This window comes from Salvia hispanica, chromosome 6 (assembly GCF_029641045.1).
Source record: "Salvia hispanica isolate PSC_SH4W2 chromosome 6, Shi_PSC_v1, whole genome shotgun sequence".
Classification (NCBI taxonomy): Eukaryota; Viridiplantae; Streptophyta; class Magnoliopsida; order Lamiales; family Lamiaceae; genus Salvia; species Salvia hispanica.
Window position 1 is genome coordinate 20,288,056 of NC_142697.1, and position 19,361 is coordinate 20,307,416.

A 19,361-nucleotide genomic window follows, 5' to 3' on the forward strand; every position below is an offset into this window, starting at 1 on the left:
TTCTTCCCTAAGTAGTTCTGATGCTGCATGATTGAGTGACACAATCGTGTATGATTTAATATAGCTTGCTTCATAACTATGACAGAGTTCTAGCGAGTTAGATTCACTTAGTAGACGCTACAGTTAGCTTCCCTTAAAACGGCACTGTTAATTGAGAGTGAGGACTTTTCAAGGGTCTTAGGAGCTTTTTGGAGTTACGTGTTAGGATTGACAACCCTAATTTTGTAATCAACGTTTGTAACGCATGAGCATAAGCTAGGTGACTCGTCCTTTCAAAGTATAAACTGTGCTAGGGTATTGTGTTGGAATTTGTATAACCATAACTGTGAACGCACATCCCTGGGATTCCCTTATCTCTATCGATTATCTCGGTGTTTTATTTGCATTTAGTTGTTATATGCTTTTTATTATTTTTAGTTTTCAAAAGTTTTTCAAAACCTACTTGTTTTTCCAGATAGTAATTGAGTCTTAGTAGAGGATAGACACTTTGTGTTTGCCTTCCCCGTGTTCGATATCCGGTACTGACCTTTGGCTATACTATATATACTCTGTATACTTGCATATTTATTTAGTGCTAAAAAATAGTGCATCAAGTTTTTGGCGCCGTTGCTGGGGAAGAAAATTCACTTTGGAGTGATATCGTCAAACGGATAATATTACTACTTTGGGATTTAATTGCTTTCAGTTTTATTTTTAGTTTTTAATTTGTTTTTGTTTTTGATTCTTGCAGGTTTTGTATGCGAACGCGCTCTGGGAAAGACAACCTAGAACCGCTCGATTTAGAACTTGAAAGAACTCGTAGAAAAATAAGGAGTGAAAAAGGATCAGGATCGATGGCTGACAAAACGGAACTCGAAAAATTGCAGGAGATGGTCAAGATGTTGATGGACGAGAGAGATGCGGAAAGGGCAGCCCGCGAGGCTTTGGAAAAGAAGAACAAGGAGATTCAACCCGTGATGAACATGTTTAATCATGTGAATATGATTAATTTTCCAGAAGGACCTCGTATTGATGCTAACAATTTCGAGATACGCATGCCCCTTATCCAAAGGGTCGAGCAAACTCCTTTTGCAGGTAGGGCTACAGAGGATGCCAATCGCCATCTCTCTAAATTTGTGGATATCTCAAACACTCTCAAGTTAAATGGTATCGATGACGATGCCATAAGGGTAAGACTCTTCCCCTTTTTATTAACTGATTTTGCTAAAGAGTGGTTTGAATGCATGCCCATAGAAAAAGTCTCCACATGGAAGGACATTGTAGCTGCCTTCCTCGACAAGTACTATCCGCCGGGCACAATCTTGAAGCTCAAAAGCGAGATCTTCCAGTTCATCCAAGCCCATGACGAGCCTCTCTACGAGGCGTTTGCTCGCTTCAAAGCTCTTCTCCGAAAGTGCCCTAACCATGGCTTCACCGTGGATCATCAGGTAGGAATCCTCTATAATGGATTTAACGAGAAGATTTGTGCTATGCTTGATTCAGGTGCAAATGGAGGATTCTTAAGGAAGTCGGGTGAAGAAGCCATGGCGGTAATAGAGGAATTCGCCACCAACAACAGGGGGTGGTCGAAAGAAAGGCATAGCATGAAGAGGATAGTTCTTTTGTGAAGGAATTGGCCGAGCTCAGAATTAGGGTGGACCAAATGGATACATCAAGGAAGGAGGATCCGATTCCACCGACCTCCATCATAGCGGTCTCTAAACCCGAAACTCCTGCCCCGATAGTGGAAGAGATCAACTACATGCAAGGATGCGGTTCCAACAGAAACTACAATAACAATTATCGCCCTAATCATGGGGGCGGTAATTTCAATAATTTTAATGGAAACCGACCTCATCCTAATCTCTCTTATTCTAACAATAATTACTTGCAACCCCCGCAGGATTTAGCGTTGGTAAGGGAGGAGTAGTTGAAACAACCAAGAAGGAGGAGAAGTATGACCAAGGAATCACAAGGATCTTGGAAGTAATCACACAAGATAGGAAGGTTAATGACACCCAGATCGGAGTGGTAGAAGCTAGAATAAACAACCTCGAGCAAGGAATGAACACGATCTCAACTGCCATAGCCAACATCAACACTCAAATGGAGCAAATCCAAAGAAGTTGGATGAGGACAGGGCAAAGGCAGCCGCACAAGTGGATGACATCAACAAGAAGTGGGTGGCAAAGTAGAAAACTGGGGACTGCCCAGCCGCCGGCGGACCGCTACAACCGCTGCAGCGGCCCGCCGCTGAAGTACCAATTGGAGTCTGCCCGCCGGCGGACCACCGCACACCCCGCGGTGGGCCACCACATACAAGGCAGAAGCACCCACTCGGCAAGAACTTGTGCGGCACAATGGGATTTTGCTACCTTTCCAACCAAAGAGGAAGTTTAAGCTCGAAGAGCAGTTCAAACATTTTTTGAACATGTTTTGTAAAGTTCATACTAACATCCCTCTAGTTGAATCGTTGCAAGAGATACCTAAGTATGCAAAGCTACTGAGGGAGACGGTGATGAGGAAGAGAAAGATAACAAAAGCCGACCTTAAGCTACCGCATCATTGCAGCGAGATCATCCAAAAGGAAAAGGCAGTGAAACAGAGAGATCCAGGCCAATTCATTATCCGATGTCGGATTAGAGAGGGAAAGGTTGACAAGGCCCTATGCGATCTAGGATCTTCCATCAATCTCATGCCACTAAAGTACTAAGAAAAGCTCAACATTGGGCCACTCAAAACTTCAGACGTAACACTCAGGTTGGCCGATAACTCGTCCATAAAAACTGTAGGTATGATTGAGGATGTCTTAGTAAAAGTCAATGATTTTATTTTCCCCGCCGACTTTATTGTGCTTGACATGAAAGTAGACAAGAACGTCCCTCTAATCTTAGAGAGAGATTTTCTTGCTACTTGCAAAGCTTTGATTGATGTAGGTCGTGGCGAGATCACAATTAGCGATAACTATAGCCAATCCACCTATAAGATCGAGAGCGAGATGCTCAAGTTTGAGGAAGCAAAGCGGGCGAAGATGGAACGGCAGTGTAGGACAATCATGGTCACGGATTTGACCAAACTCCAAGACCCCTTTGAAGTGGAGGATCCTACTACCTCCACTATTTACATTGTCAACGAGTTAAGACGTCCACTATGGTCCCTCGTAACTCTTCCCACAGTACGTCGGTAGGATTGCAATCACGTGGGGTTTCACATCACAGGCGGTCTGGCCTGGGGTAACCACTATGGCTTGTGGGGGATCTCCGTCGGCGTGTGCGGTAAGTGTTGCGAGCTCGGGATCGTCTTCACCTTGGTCAGCCATCCTCACTAGTGTGGGGGATCTCCGTCGGCGTGTGCGGTAAGGGTGTCTATTCAGGTATATTCCTCGGGTTTTCGTATGTAATTTGGAGTGTATCCAACTGATCAGGAAGAGATTCCTGACCTCGCTGAGTCGTTGGTACGACAACCGGGACCTGGCTTCAAACAAGTTTCCTCAACCCACTTCTGCTGATTAGTATAATGGAGGTAAGGGTCGAATCCCACGAGGATGGACACGTTTTGATAACTGCGGTGACTTTCCTAGGTGTTTTTGGTTAGCTACCATGCTTGGGTTGAGATTTTACCTAGGCAAGAAATAAAGGTGGTACTCTACTGACTAGTAGGCGTGAAAATAACAGGCATGTGGTAGTGTTTGTGAAAATAGGGGACAAGGTGTCTCAGAGGCATATGGAAAGTAGACACTTACTAAAAGAGGAAAATTAGACAACAAGGTATATCTGGTGGCTGGGGGCTCTCTGACAGGTCTGGATAGTACAACTGAAAAGTAGGGAACAAAAGCAAAAGTAACTTAAAAGTAAAAGTGGTCCAAACTAAAGTTGATTTTGATGTTTTCTTCTTCACCAAGTATTGACAAAAATTATATGAACACAAACACCATAACTAAACTTCAGATTCATAAATTCGAACTCAAGATCCATCGATTAAAACGCTCAACTTAAATTAAACGGTGAAACTGCAATTTTACTTCTACTGACTGACATGCAAAGAGGTAATCACGGCGCAGAAAAGAAACTCATGCACGAAAATTTGACTAAACATAACTACAACTGCAGGTCGACAACTCCAGATAAGAAAGCACTCAGAAATTAAAAGCAATAACTAGATCTAACTTTCCTAGGCAGAATGAAGCAAACTCGAACCAAGGCGACATGCGAAATAGAAACTTCATAACGTAAGCGTTGGAAAATAACAAAGTACTTCAAAAGGCAACAACGATGAGTGTTTGCAACAAACCAACGATGAAAACAAGTAAAGATTAAACTAGAAAGCAAAGTAACGATTGTTTTGCCACTACGGGCGATGATACTACTATACTACTACGATAACTGGCTGGAACGGTGGATCGATGATTTCTCCTGCAGACTTCTGGACGTCAAGTGACCATGGCTGTGGCGAGGAACGAGAGATTGGATAATGCTGAAGAAACTGATCTTCTAGAGAGAATTCTAACTAAGTGTGGTGGTTGGACTCTAAAGGCGAACTCTTCTCTCTCTCCAAGTGGCTTCTTTTATATGGAGGCTCACCCTTACTTTTAGGGTAGACTTCTTTCACGTTTTGACTTTTCTGCCCTCGGTAATGATCATCCCAGCTATCCTTCTTCTCCATCTCGGGCCTTTTCTCTGGCATGCATCCTGGTCAGTATTGCACCCTTCTAGCGCCCTTTTCACTTGCGTCACCTGAATCGTCTTCTACTGACTTGGATCCTTTAATCCTGCACACTTGAGCAACTGTTTTGCAGATAATACATGCATTTCACTACATACTAACCAGTAACCAAGGCTTAGAATACGACTTATCAAACTGCTCACACTTACCACATGCTTGTCCTCAAGCGTGAAGACAAACAAAAAAAAAGAAATAAGTCGAATTCGAGCCTGGTTACTCCCCCTGACCGACTCTACCTAATTAGACTCAAGACTCTGACGCAAAGGAAAAGAAAACAAACAACGACACAAACACATAAAACATATAGTTAACTTAAACACATAGAATAGGCTATATTTTCAACCACCCCTTCCCTCGAGATCGGGTGCAATCCGGCCTTAGGCAGCCTTGAACTTCCGCCGCCCCCCTTTTCTTCCCTAGTCAGTATATCTGCTTGTCAGGATCACCCAATCCTAGGCCAAACACTGGGTTCACTCAGTCACTCATTCCTCAAAGAGGATGTTAGGACTTTCTTCTCTCAATGCTAAACCACAGATGTTTCGGACTCAGATCTCACATGCAGCTCCTAAAGGTCTTTAAGGCTTGTAATGGGGCTAATGGTTTGTAATGTTCGGGGTAGTTGTCCCTAAGGCTCTAGGGATCAAAAACTAACTACTTATTTGATGAGGGAGAACTGTGTGCATTCGGGCTTCTGGCTAGGGCTTCTTCTTCGGTTGGACAATTTCTGACATTGGCTTCCAACTGGTCAGTAGCTTCTTTGTGGCTTCGCCACCCTTATTCCTTCTTCCTCTTTTTTCTTTTTGTGGTCAAGTATCTGCGACCATTTTCTTCAATTTTCTCTTCTGTGGCTTTGCCACCCTTATTCCTTCTATTTTTTTTTGGATCTGGAAATTCTCAGATCGATTTTCTCCTTCTTTCTTTGCTTTTCTTTTCTTCAGCTGGTTCCTTTTGTATGTCCTCCTGTGCAGTTGCTTCCTTGCCTTATGCCTTGCACGCACACAGTTCCAGTGGCTGATGGGTTATTTCGGGGTATAAGTCAGGCTAGAAAATGGGGTTCTAAGGGTAGGGTTTTTTTTTTCTTGCGGGGGAGGGGGGGTTTCCTACTGCCTTCAGGGTTTGCTACACGCGGTCACCTTGCCCTAGACATCATGTGGTAGCCTCTCTTCTTTTTTTTCAGTATTTAGTGGAAAGTAGTTCCACTTTGGGGGTTTCTAACTCACCTTTTAAGAGGGCTTTCGTGCCTGACCTAAGGGATGGGTTTTTCCTTCATACTTACATCATCTATACTGACTAGGGGTTACTGGAGGGGGTGGTTTCTGTTTTTCGGCATGCCTTATCTCCCTCAATTTCCCTCACCGTCAGTTCGAGGCAGTTGAGTTTTAAGCCCATTCATGAAACATAACACATAATTCCTAGACCTAAACAAACCCTAAAAAAAACTAACATGCACTGACTCAAATAACACATATATATATGTCATACTGGCCATTTGCTCCCCCCTCTCACGTCACAAGTGTCTGGCCCAGATACGGGCTGTGAAGTGAAAATTGGGAATGGCTAGTATGACAGACACACATTTACAATAAACACATATTATATCTAAAAACTTCTCACACTTAGACTATGCAATAGGCTAAGTGGGAGAGTTTTAGATATATACCTAGATATATAAAACAAAACATAATTTTTTACAAACATGTTATATAAATATATAAACTCCTCACACTTAGACTACGCAGTAGGCTAAGTGTGAGTTAACATGCTAATGACGCAACACAAAAACATAAAAAAAACATATGCACCGAAGTAGCAAACCCTTTACTTCTCATACTTAGACTATTAAATAGGCTAAGTGTTATGAATGGGGTTTGCTCACAATTAAAACACATAATTCTACCTATTAACAAAGTAAAAAAAAACAGAACTAAAAGAAAACTTAAAAATTAAAAAAAAAACTAACTGGTTAGTTTGGGGGTGGTTCGATCAGATGTTCCTCCTGCTCCTTCTTGGAGCAGGGTTCTGTGCAGGTGGGTCCGTTGGTTCGTCTTCAGTAGGTCCGGGTTGGTTGTCATCATCCTACTGTTGTCCATCACCTTCTTCTTCCTCAGTTCCGGTGGGTTTTTCTTCCTGTCCTCCATGTCCGCTTGTTCCAACTCCAATGCTTACCTTTCCTTCTGCCAATTCCTTTAGGATGCTTTCCATTAGGGTTGTCAGCTTCGGCATCTCTGCCCGTGATTGTCTATTCTCCTCAGCCAGCTCAGTCACTGCCCTCTCCAGATTTTCTTGTCTCAGCCTTTGCGCTTGGTCGATCTGCACAGCTTGCACCTCCTGGCCTTGTTGTGCCCTTCCTCCAGGGGCTTCTCCCATTTGGTAGAACTGGGGTACTCCTTCTCTGTAGTATACCAAGTTGGTGCGGACGAAGAAGGGTATATCAAACAGGCCAGGAGCGTCGACCATGTACATTGGAGATAGGTCTTCTGCCTCTGCTATGATGATGTTGTTGCGCACGAAGGCTCCTAGTATGTGGCATAGGGACAAGTTTCTGGCTGGGTAGGTGGCTATCAGGTGGCATTGGTAGGCTGTCCAAAATCCCAAGTGCAGTTTTCTTCCACGCTTAGCACACCATACCAAGTACAATTCGGTCATGGACGTTCTTGCAGCTGAGTTGCTCTGCCCCAGTAGATTATAGCCTAAGTAGAGTTGCACCAATCTTAGCATGGAGTTGTTGAAATGGGTGGATCTGGATTTAGTGGAGGCGAACTGGCCAGCATCGGGGTGGGTTAGCTCCTCCTAGGCTTCCTGGGGCTCAAATTCTATATGTCTCCTCGGTACCCCCCTCTCACGGCTCCTCCAGTCCGGTCCTATAGCCTCCTCCAGGCTACACATACCCAGTCGCACAGTCCACTCTATCAGACTCATGGATAGTTCTCCACCGAATATCCTAAAGGAAATTGACACCTCGTCTAGGTCCGTAGTGAGTTGGCACCTAAATGTGGTGAAGAATTCCTTTGCTAATCTCACAGATATCTCCGGGTCCCTATTCTCTAACAGCCATTCAAAACCCAATGCTTCCATACTGGCCAGGAAGGAATCACGAACAGCTAACTCATCCAAAGAGGGTATGTGGAGTACCTTTCCGCATTTGACTTGCTTGCTACTGTCGTCCTTGTCGTCAAATGCATCTTGAAGTTTTTTGGTGTCGTAGTGCTTCATGTCCTCCATAAGCTCATCAGTGAGCGTTACCCTCCACCGCCGGTACACGATCCTCTCTATCGGAGGATGGACTAGTTCAAGGTGGTTTTCGGGGAGCTGCTACTCATGGTATTCTTCTCCTTCTAGAGAGATATCACTCTCCGAGTCAGACTCCTCGCTGGAAGTGTAGTCGCTGTCGCTTGATCTCCCTCTCTCTTCCGGCTCCCTGATCACTATGCTGGCATTGGTAGTGCGCTGTTTCTTCATGACTTGTTTCTTCTTGACAGGGGCTTTCCCCTTTCTCTTCCTTTCTTGGATGTACTTAGTTTCTTCGATGTCCATTGCCTCTGCTTCTTCGTCGGCTTTTGTTGAAATGTCCTCCTGGGCGGTAGGCTCGGCCACCACACGGGTACTTGTATCACTTCTTGCTGCCTCCTCCCGACCTATTGACTCTGATGCGAGGTCCAGACCCTCAGCCACCTTGTGAGTAATCTCCCTCTGGTCAGTCGGCGTTGATGATACTGTCCCTGTTGCCATTTGGGTGTCCTCCTGGCTAGCTTTCGAGGGCTCCTCCCCAGGTTTTGTAGGAGTAGTCTTCTCGTCTTCACTCGAAACCTCCACTGCATCTGCTGTTGTGTTTACTCCTGCCGTGTTGGACTTCCACTTTCCTAAGCATCTCTGTGACACTCTTTGGGGTTTCTGCCTTTCTACCTTGGGGTCGTTTTTCAACACTAGCCTCCTTTTTACTGGTTTCGGTTTAGTTACCACTGAGGCTTCCTCTTGATGTGTTTCTGGCTCTTGCTTCTCCTCTTCAAGTTGTTCGGCCTTTTCCGGTTGTTCGTCTGTCTTCTCCTCCACTGATTGGTGGACTACCCCTTCTGACCTTTCCGCTTCCTTTGTTGCTTCTCCCCTCCCTACTGCCTGGGATGCGAGGTCCAGTACCTCAGCCACCCTTTCAGGGTTTACCACGATCCTATCCCCCTTGCCCAAAACCGCTTGGAATTCATCATCCGTCATTAACCCTTGCTTTCTGGCCGTTTCATTCAGATCTATCTCCTCCCTCTCTGCTTCATCGATTTTGGCCTCAGTGGCCATTATCTCCTCTGTTTCACCTTTCTCGCTCTCGCTTGCTCTCCCTGCACTCTCATTTTCCTCTGTTTCTCCCCAGTTGGGATCTTGATAGGCTGAAAGAGGGCTGACGTCTAGCGGCTCTGTTTGTTGGTGTATGAGAGAAGGGTGGGAGGGTTCTGATTGTGCAGTTGTTGTTGGGGAAATCTTTTCGGATGTCGGAATTGAGGTTTTTGGGGTGGTGGTGGGTGGGTTTTCTGTGGTTGCAGTTGGGGTAGGGTTTGATGTCGTCGGCATTCCTCCGGTTAGGCTAAATCCGGCCAGGGTTGCTGTCCAGTCTTTGTTGGGGTCTTGTTGCCTTAGAAACGCCGCCAGTGCGACTAAAGGAACCATCACCGGAATTTGTTTCGTCGGCGGTGGCTGTGATCGTTGTGGGCTTGGCGGCTGTGACTCGGTTGTTGCTTGGACTTCTAACGGGGCTTCGCCGGTGGTAGATGTTGGGTTGTTGGTTGTCTTTCTCTTTGCCATGGCTGTGCTGGTGGTGGTTCACGGTGGTTTCTGTAGTGGGTGGTAATTTTCGGAGTGGGGTGGTGGTTGTGGGTGAGAGAATGCAGGTAAGGGTTTGTAAAGTGAAGGGGAGTAGGCGGTGGGGTGTTTTATAGAGGGGTGGGTAGTTGAGGGTTTTGACCGGTGGTAAGCGGTTGCCAGGTTGCGACGCATTGTGTGGAAGGCGGTTGCGAGTTCTCGCAGGTGATTGGACGTTACCTGTCACGTCCCTGCTCCACGCGCCCTCCCAGTCTCTGCACTCGCCTGCAAAGCTGCAACTCGCACCAAAATTCAAATTTTACTCATCTCCCTCTTCTCAATTAGCTAGAAATAGAAATAAAGCAAATAAATGGCTCTTTAATACAATTCAGAGTTTCACCCAAGTGGTATCCTCGTGGTCAGTACGAACTCCGAATTAATATTTAAGATCCGAAAAATCTTTTTGTTGTTTTTCCTTCTTAACTTAAGTTAAATTACTAAATATCTACAATATTTACATCATTACTAAGGGTATTTGAAGTTTTACCCGGTCAGTAAGTATAAATCATATGACGTCGACTAGATGGAACTCCAAATCCCTTTCCTACTGGTCATTTAGACGCTATTAAAGTGTAGTGGAATTTCTTCCAATACACACACCTCTTCATTTTCCCTATATATTTTCAATCTATGTCCATTAACGACAAAAGGTTCAGAGTTAGGGAAACTCCCTGAAATCTCGACCGCTCCATTCGCACTTAGTGCAGTGATAATGTAAGGTCCTGCCCATTTGGACTTGAGCTTCCCAGGCATTAGCTTCAATCTTGACTGGAAGAGTAGTACTTTCTGACCAACTTGGAGCTCCTTGGTTCTCAGATTTTTGTCGTGCCACATCTTTGTTTTCTCCTTGTACCACATGGCTGAGTCGAACGACTCCAATCTGAGCTCTTCCAACTCTTGTAGTTGTAGCTTCTTGTCCTCTTCACAGGCCTTAGCATCTACATTAACCTGCTGAACTGCCCAGTATGCTCGGTGTTCAATTCCCACTGGCAGGTGACACATCTTCCCAAAGACGATGCGATAGGGGGACATCCCGATAGGAGTTTTGTAGGCTGTGCGATATGCCCACAGAGCATCTTCCAACCTTGTGCTCCAATCTTTTCTGAAGGGGTTGACTGTCTTCTCTAAAATGCTCTTTATTTCCCTGTTTGAGATCTCTGCTTGCCCGTTGGCTTGAGGGTGGTAAGGACTGGATAGGCGGTGATGAACTCCGTACTTCTTCATCAATGCTTCGACCGTTCGGTTGCAGAAGTGAGTGCCTTGATCGGAGATGATTGCCCTTGGTATCCCAAATCGGCTGAATATATGACTCTTGAGGAACTTGGTGACTTCTTTAGATTCACAAGTGCTTGTGGCTTTGGCTTCTATCCACTTTGATACGTAGTCAACTGCCACCAGGATGTAGGAGTTCCCATAAGATGAGGGAAAAGGACCCATGAAGTCCATACCCCAGATGTCGAACACCTCACAAACTATTACTGGAACTTGCGGCATTTCATCCCTCGCGGAGATCCCACCGGTCAGTTGGCAGCGGTCACAGCCTTTGCAGAACTCGTATGCATCTCTATTCAGGGTTGGCCAGTAGAATCCGCTATCTAGCACTTTCCTGGCAGTCTTTCTTGGCCCGAAATGTCCTCCACGTGCCAAGGAGTGGTAGTGCGTTAGTACATCCCGTTGCTCCCAGTCAGGAACACATCTCCTAATGACCTGGTCTGTTCCTGCCTTCCACAAGTATGGGTCGTACCAGAAATAGTACTTTGCTTCGCTCTTGATCTTCATCCTCTGAGCCTTTGTCACGTTTGGCACCATCGGTAGCTCCCCCGTCACTAGGTAGTTTGCTAAGTCCGCATACCAGGATACCTGTCCTACTTTCTCCTTGCCCCTGGTTGTTGCGTCCTGACCAGTAAGTCTCATCACTTCTTCCCAATCGATCTTCCTTGCGGAGAAAATCACTTCACATAAATGCTCTTCTGGGAATCGATCTCTCACATCATCACTGTTCCCTTCTTGTATTATTCTGCTCAAGTGGTCCGCTACCTTGTTTTCAACTCCCTTTTTATCTTCTACCTCCCAGTCGAATTCTTGTAAAAGCAGCACCCATCTTATCAGTCGGGGCTTTGACTCCTTCTTCGCAATGAGATACTTAATCGCCGCATGATCAGTATAGACGATGACTCTGGATCCCAGTAGGTACTGCCTGAACTTTTCGAATGAATAGACAACCGCCAACATCTCCTTCTCGGTGGTGTCATAATTTCATTGGGCTTGATTCAAGGTCATAGATGCATAGAATATCACGTACCTTTTCCCATCGATCTTCTGACCCAGTACGGCCCCCACTGCATAGTCACTAGCATCGCACATCACCTCGAATGGGTGACCCCAGTTGGGAGCCTGAATAATCGGTGCTGAAATCAACTTTTCCTTAAGGAGGTTGAAAGAAGCCTTGTAATGCTCGTTGAAAACGAACTCCACCTCGTTCTGGAGAAGTCTGGTAAGGGGTTGGGCAATCTTGGCGAAATCCTTGATAAATCTCCGATAAAATCCAGCATGGCCAAGAAAACCTCTTATTCCTTTCTGATCAGTAGGGAAGGGTAGTTTGGATATGACATCCACTTTAGCTTGATCCACCTGGATCCCCTTTTCTGACACCACGTGTCCTAAAACAATTCCTTCTGTAACCATAAAGTGGCATTTCTCAAAATTTAAAACCAGACTCTTTGCTTGGCACCTTTCTAGTACCACATCCAAATGTTGCAAGCACGAGTCGAAAGAGTCTCCATAGACAGTGAAATCATCCATAAAGATCTCTATACAATCTTCAATCAAATCCGAGAATATGCTCATCATGCACCGTTGGAAGGTACCGGGGGCGTTGCATAGGCCAAATGGCATACGCCTATACGCATAGGTTCCAAACGGGCAGGTGAACGTGGTCTTATCCTGGTCCTCCGGGTCCACGTAGATTTGAAAGTAATCACTGTACCCATCCAAAAAGCAGAAGTACTTCCTCCCAGCCAGTCGCTCCAGCATTTGATCGATGAATGGCAGGGGAAAATGGTCTTTTCTGGTTGCAGTGTTCAGCTTTCGGTAATCTATACACATTCGCCACCCAGTAACTAGTCTGGTGGGCACTAGCTCATTCCTCTCATTCTTGACCACCTGGATCCCGGATTTCTTGGGGACCATATGGATTGGGCTGACCCATTCACTATCTGGTACCGAGTATATAATGCCCAGTGAGAGTAACTTCAAGATTTCCTTCAGTATCTCTTCCCGCATGTTTGGGTTCACCTTTCTTTGAGAGTCTCTATGTTCCTTGGCTCCATCCTCCAGCCTAATGTGGTGCATGCAAACGTCCGGGCTTATACCTACCAGGTCCGTAAGGCTCCATCCAGTAGCCTTCTTGTTTTTTGCCCAGCACAGTTAGTAGTCTTGCCTCTTGCTCTTCAGTCAGCCCGCTATTGATGATTACAGGGAATGAGTCTTCCTCCCCTAGGTAGGCATACTTAAGGTTCGCTGGCAACTTTTTCAACTCCACTTGCGGGGGCAGTGTGTCTGTAGGTAGAGGGTTCTTCTTTGAATCCTCCTCTTGCTCTTGTTCAGCATCTGATTTTTCCTCCATACTGGCCGGTACCACGGCCCCTACGGATCCTGCTAGTTTTGACTTCTGACAAAATTCCGTAATTGCTTCTTCGATCTCCTCGTCAGTCAACCCTCGGCTACTGATCAGATCACACCATGCAGCTGCTTCCACATCAGCCTGGGCATACACATCCAAGGCTTGGAGCTTTTCCTGCAATAATTCGGTCTCAAGAAATTCTTGGACTAAGGGGTCAATTACATCAACATAACATAGATTTTCAGAATCTATTGGTTTTTTCATGACTTCATTGATGTCAAAGACAAATTTCTCACCATTAAAGTCAATGCAGATTGTCCCCTCGGCCATATCCACAATTGTCTTAGTCGTTCTTAAAAATGGTCTTCCTAACAGTATCCCGCTAGACTCTCTAGCTTCTGGTTCACTCATTTTTATGACATAAAAATCAGCGGGATAAGTAAAATTTTGTATCCTAACCAACACATTTTCTAAACCACCCTCAGGATTTATACATGACCTATCAGCTATTTGGATCAACACCCTAGTATTTGATAACTTTACCCCCTTTAACCGATTATAAATGGATAACGGCATAACATTGATAGATGCTCCCAAATCACACATTGCATGCTCGATTTTCACATCTCCAATTGTTATGGGTAAAGTAAACATACCTGGGTCGACTCTCTTGGGTGGTAGTTTCTCCTGTACAATGGCTGACGCTATTCCTTCCACCATGATTTTTCCATCCTCCTGGGCCTTTCCGGCTATAAACTCCTTTATAAACTTCCCCAGAGGGGGTAGTCTCACGGCTTGGAGGAATGGTATGGTGACATCTAGCTTTCCAAAGATCGACATGAAATCCACAGGGTTTTCCTTCTTCCTCTTCGTCACAAACCGATATGGAAACGGTTTTTCTCCCTTAGCCTCTTCAGTTAGTCCTTGTGGACTTTCCCTGGGTTCCTCCTGGGTTTGAGGTTCCGATGCGGGCATTGCTCCTTCCGGTTGCTCATTTCCAGGTCGTGTTTCTCCCTCCTTTCCTTCCACAGTAGGCTTCTCGTTTAGAAAAAACGGATCCTCCATCTGAGGCAGAGGCCTTTTGAGTTCTTCCGCTGAGATGGTGTCGCTCAGCACCCTTTCTCTACTAGACTCCCCAACAGGGTTCTTGAGTTGAGGTCCATTATAGGCTGTTCCGGACCGCAGTGTAATCTTACTCACATTTGCCTTTTCAGGTACATGGACTGTAGACGGGAGTTTCCCTGAGTTCCCTTTCATTTCGCCCACCGAGTTAACGAGCTGGGCCAACTGCCTGTTCATCATATCCATATTCTCCCTATGCTCCTTCTGGGCACTTTGCATTCCTTGCATCGTTTCATTACTGGACTGCAAGTCGTTTTTAATGCTTTGCTGCGAGGCAAACATCTCTCCCATCATGTCCTCCATAGACCTCCTTGACCTATTTGGGTGATGGAACTGGTTTGAGCCCTGGTGCTGGTTATACTGGGGTGGTGGGTTTGACTGGTAGCCCGAGAAATTTTATTGGTTTTGGTTTTGTGGGTACTGATTATACTGGGCAGGAGGGTTGTACTGGTCGTGGTTGTGTTGGTACTGATTTTGGTTTTGGTTGTGGGTGTTATGTTGAGGCCCTGGGTTAAATTGGTTCTGGTTTTGACTCTGGTTGTTTCGCTGATGGGGTGGCACATAGGCAGGGTTCGGGTTCGGGTTTTGAGGGTTTTGGTTCTGAGGATGTTGATTTCTTCCTGCCCAGTTGGACTGGTAGTCAGGGTTTGTTGGGCCACGGTTGGAATTTTGGTTCGGGTGGGGGTTGGGTTGATTTGGAGCCTGATTTTGGTTCTGATTCTGATTTCCATCTCCCCGTCGGAAATTTTGGTGGTCCCTCCATGGTGCATCCCTCTGCCTTACCGGAATCCAATTGCCGTTGGAATTGTAGTATCCTGCGGCATTTTCTTGCTCCACATCCAGCGAGTTGTCGGGCTGATCATATAGTAGTTCCGGGGCCTCCTTGCCTCCAGTCGGAGAAGGTGGTGGAGTGTTCTGCTTGATTGCAGTCAACAATTCCTTCTTTAATTCCTCCATCTTCAAATCCATCCGCTCATCCTGATCAGTAGCCGAAGCACTTGCTACCCTTTCTCTGCTGTACCCATCCATCGCGTTGTCGTACGTCTTCTTCGCATTCAACAGCTTGCGTAACACCTTTTTGGCTTCACTTACTCTCAACTGGGTGAAATCGCCCCCAGATGATGAATTCGCCAGATCCTTAGTTTCTTTGTTCATCCCCTCATAGAAGGTGTGGTGCACCTCTATCTCCTTCATGCGATGGTTGGGGCATGACTCCAGAAGACTCATGTACTTCTCCCAGTATTCGCTTAGGGTTTCATCATATTCTTGCCTTATGCACGATATTTTCCTCTTCAATGCACTTGTCTTTGAAGACGGGAAAAACTCGGCTAGAAAAACTGACTTGAAATCGGCCCATGTATTGATAGAGTCGGCTGGCAGGCGCATGAACCAGGTGTTGGCCTCTCCCTTTAGGACAAAAGGTAGGGCCTTCAGTCTGTAATCGTCCTCGCTTGCTCCTGCTGGCCACCTCTGCGCCTTACAGATTTTGCAGAACAAATTTAAGAATTCGTATGGTCCCTCGTAACTCTTCCCACAGTACGTCGGTAGGATTGCAATCACGTGGGGTTTCACATCACAGGCGGTCTGGCCTGGGGTAACCACTATGGCTTGTAGGGGATCTCCGTCGGCGTGTGCGGTAAGTGTTGCGAGCTCGGGATCGTCTTCACCTTGGTCAGCCATCCTCACTAGTGTGGGGGATCTCCGTCGACGTGTGCGGTAAGGGTCTCTATTCAGGTATATTCCTCGGGTTTTCGTATGTAATTTGGAGTGTATCCAACTGATCAGGAAGAGATTACTGACCCAGCTGAGTCGTTGGTACGACAACCGGGACCTGGCTTCAAACAAGTTTCCTCAACCCACTTCTACTAATTAGTATAATGGAGGTAAGGGTCGAATCCCACGAGGATGAACACGTTTTGATAACTGCGGTGACTTTCCTGGGTGTTTTTGGTTAGCTACCACGCTTGGGTTGAGATTTTACCTAGGCAAGAAATAAAGGTGGTACTCTACTGACTAGTAGGCGTGAAAATAACAGGCATGTGGTGGTGTTCGTGAAAATAGGGGACACGGTGTCTCAGAGGCATATGGAAAGTAGACAGTTACTAAAAGAGGAAAATTAGACAACAAGGTATATCTGGTGGCTGGGGGCTCTCTGACAGGTCTGGATAGTACAACTGAAAAGTAGGGAACAAAAGCAAAAGTAACTTAAAAGTAAAAGTGGTCCAAACTAAAGTTGATTTTGATGTTTTCTTCTTCACCAAGTATTGACAAAAATCATATAAACACAAACACCATAACTAAACTTCAGATTCATAAATTCGAACTCAAGATCCATCGATTAAAACGCTCAACTTAAATTAAACGGTGAAACTGCAATTTTACTTCTACTAACTGACATGCAAAGAGGTAATCACGGCGCAGAAAAGAAACTCATGCACGAAAATTTGACTAAACATAACTACAACTGCAGGTCGACAACTCCAGATAAGAAAGCACTCAGAAATTAAAAGCAATAACTAGATCTAACTTTCCTAGGCAAAATGAAGCAAACTCGAACCAAGGCGACATGCGAAATAGAAACTTCATAACGTAAGCGTTGGAAAATAACAAAGTACTTCAAAAGGCAACAACGATGAGTGTTTGCAACAAACCAACGATGAAAACAAGTAAAAATTAAACTAGAAAGCAAAGTAACGATTGTTTTGCCACTCCGAGCGATGATACTACTCTACTACTACGATAACTGGCTGGAACGGTGGATCGATGATTTCTCCGGCAGACTTCTGGACGTCAAGTGACCATGGCTGTGGCGAGGAACGAGAGATTGGATAATACTGAAGGAACTGATCTTCTAGAGAGAATTCTAACTAAGTGCGGTGGTTGGACTCTAAAGGCGAACTCTTCTCTCTCTCCAAGTGGCTTCTTTTATAGGGAGACTCACCCTTACTTTTAGGGTAGACTTCTTTCACGTTTTGACTTTTCTGCCCTCGGTAATGATCATCCCAGCTATCCTTCTTCTCCATCTCGAGCCTTTTCTCTGGCATGCATCCTGGTCAGTATTGCACCCTTCTAGCGCCCTTTTCACTTGCGTCACTTGAATCGTCTCCTACTGACTTGGATCTTTTAATCCTGCACACTTGAGCAACTATTTTGCAGATAATACATGCATTTCACTATATACTGACCAGTAACCAAGGCTTAGAATACGACTTATCACAAGTCAATTGGAAGCTCAACACCCCGCCACACCGAAGAGCGATTGAGGCTAACCCCATCAACGGGGAGTTTAGGAAGAGGAATATACCGGCTCGCATCCCCATCTTTGAGGCGGACGATGACTCCGTCTTCGATGCTATCGGTCACTACACTGAAGAAGGGGAGCACTCGCACGCCCAAGAAAGTCAAGTGTCGCCGCCACCGCCGCCCCAACGTCGCCAAGAAGAAGAAGAAGGGGAGGAAGTAGAGGGACATCGCCGCCGGACTAGAGCAAACCGCCGCCGCGGAAGGCCGAACCCCGATGAGGAGTTTCAAGCAAACACCTCCGCCCAACTAGGAGATATCTACTCCTACATGCAAAACGTGTCCAACACTTGGGACACCCGTTGGGCGGAGCAACAAAGGGAGAACGCCTACAACCGCCAAGGATGGACGGCTCAAGGCGATTGGTGCACGGCGGAGCAACAATTTTGGGAGCAACAAAGGCTAGAAGACGTGCATCGCCATCGTGAGATTGAAGAGCTCCATAGGATGGCCGCTAAGGCTCGACAAGAGCGTCAAACCATGAGCAGTGCATATTTTAGGGTAGCCGGGTTGAACAACGACCTAAACGTCCTCAACTCGTCGCCCCTTTTCAACGAGCAGTGCCAAGGGATCGGTCCGGCCATCAGTTTTGTCGCCAACTGCAACCGGCATGATATGGACTACTACTTGGCGGATGGGATATACCCTAGGTGGCCCGTCTTGTGAAGACGATCAGATGCGCAAATGAGGACAGGAAGGCCTACTTTGCGGAACGACAGGAGTCGGCGCGCAAGGATGTGGAGCGCGCATTTGGTGTGCTCCAGGCTCGATGGGCGGCAATTAAGGGTGTCCAACGCGTTTGTGGGATGTCGGCTGCATTGCTTCTATAATGTACGCATGTATTATCATGCACAACATGATAGTCGAAGATGAAGGTGTACAACTGACTAATTGGGCCAATGACGATGAAGCCGGTCCAAGCCACGGCGTAGCCACCCCCAACGTACGAAGGGGGGTACCTCACGATGAAGTCGGCCGCCTCCAGGCACATGCCGACATGCGCCAAGTGGATGCGCATATACAACTCCAAAAGGATTTAATTGAAGAGTTGTGGGCGCGGAGGACTACACGACGATAGTTTTTTTGGTTTTATGTATTTTTTTTATTATGATATTTTATTTTTTAATTAATGTAATTTTTTTATTTTAATGAAATTAATGAATTTTCCCGTATATGTGTCGTATGTTTAATTCTGCATGTTGTGTTTAATTCCGTAAATTTAGTTGTTTTTTTAATCCCTAACTCTCTGAAGTCTCAACTATAAAAAGACAGAGCTCAATTTTGATCATCATATATCATATCTTACACCTTTGAGAGAGCTATGAGAGTTGATCAAGAGAGCAAGGATTTAAAGAAAAATTGACGCGAAGCAAGATAAGATTATTATTAGGATTGTTGTAATTAATTTTGTTTTGCTTTCATATGGTTTTATCTGATCTCAGTACTTTTGGGTTTTTAAACTATTGATAAATTTTTACCTGGGGTTTTTTGTTATGATGATTTAATATGATTTATAGTGATTATTATGCTTAATTGTTTCTGGGCCCTCGAATGGATAAATTGTGGTTTGGAATGTAGTAGGCAAGGTGAGATAGTCTGAGGGGGTTGAGTAATATTGGCCCAATAAGGGAAGCAACAGGCCCAATGGACATTTCTGTTAACTTCTTTATTTTGGATTCAGTAAACTGCTCAGCAAGTTAAATTTGCTAGAAAATCAACTTTTTGATCGATCAGATTCTAGTCGAAATTTGCAAGATTCAATGTACTCCTA

At 45.5% G+C, this 19,361-nt stretch overlaps 1 non-coding gene across 1 annotated transcript; it reads right to left on the minus strand.

Annotated features, from left to right (window-relative positions):
- Positions 1-1,304: 1,304 nt before the first annotated feature.
- LOC148923335 (small nucleolar RNA R71) lies at positions 1,305-1,411 on the minus strand. The gene has a single exon (XR_016133091.1). It is a non-coding gene; the product is annotated as a small nucleolar RNA R71 (small nucleolar RNA).
- Positions 1,412-19,361: the final 17,950 nt, after the last annotated feature.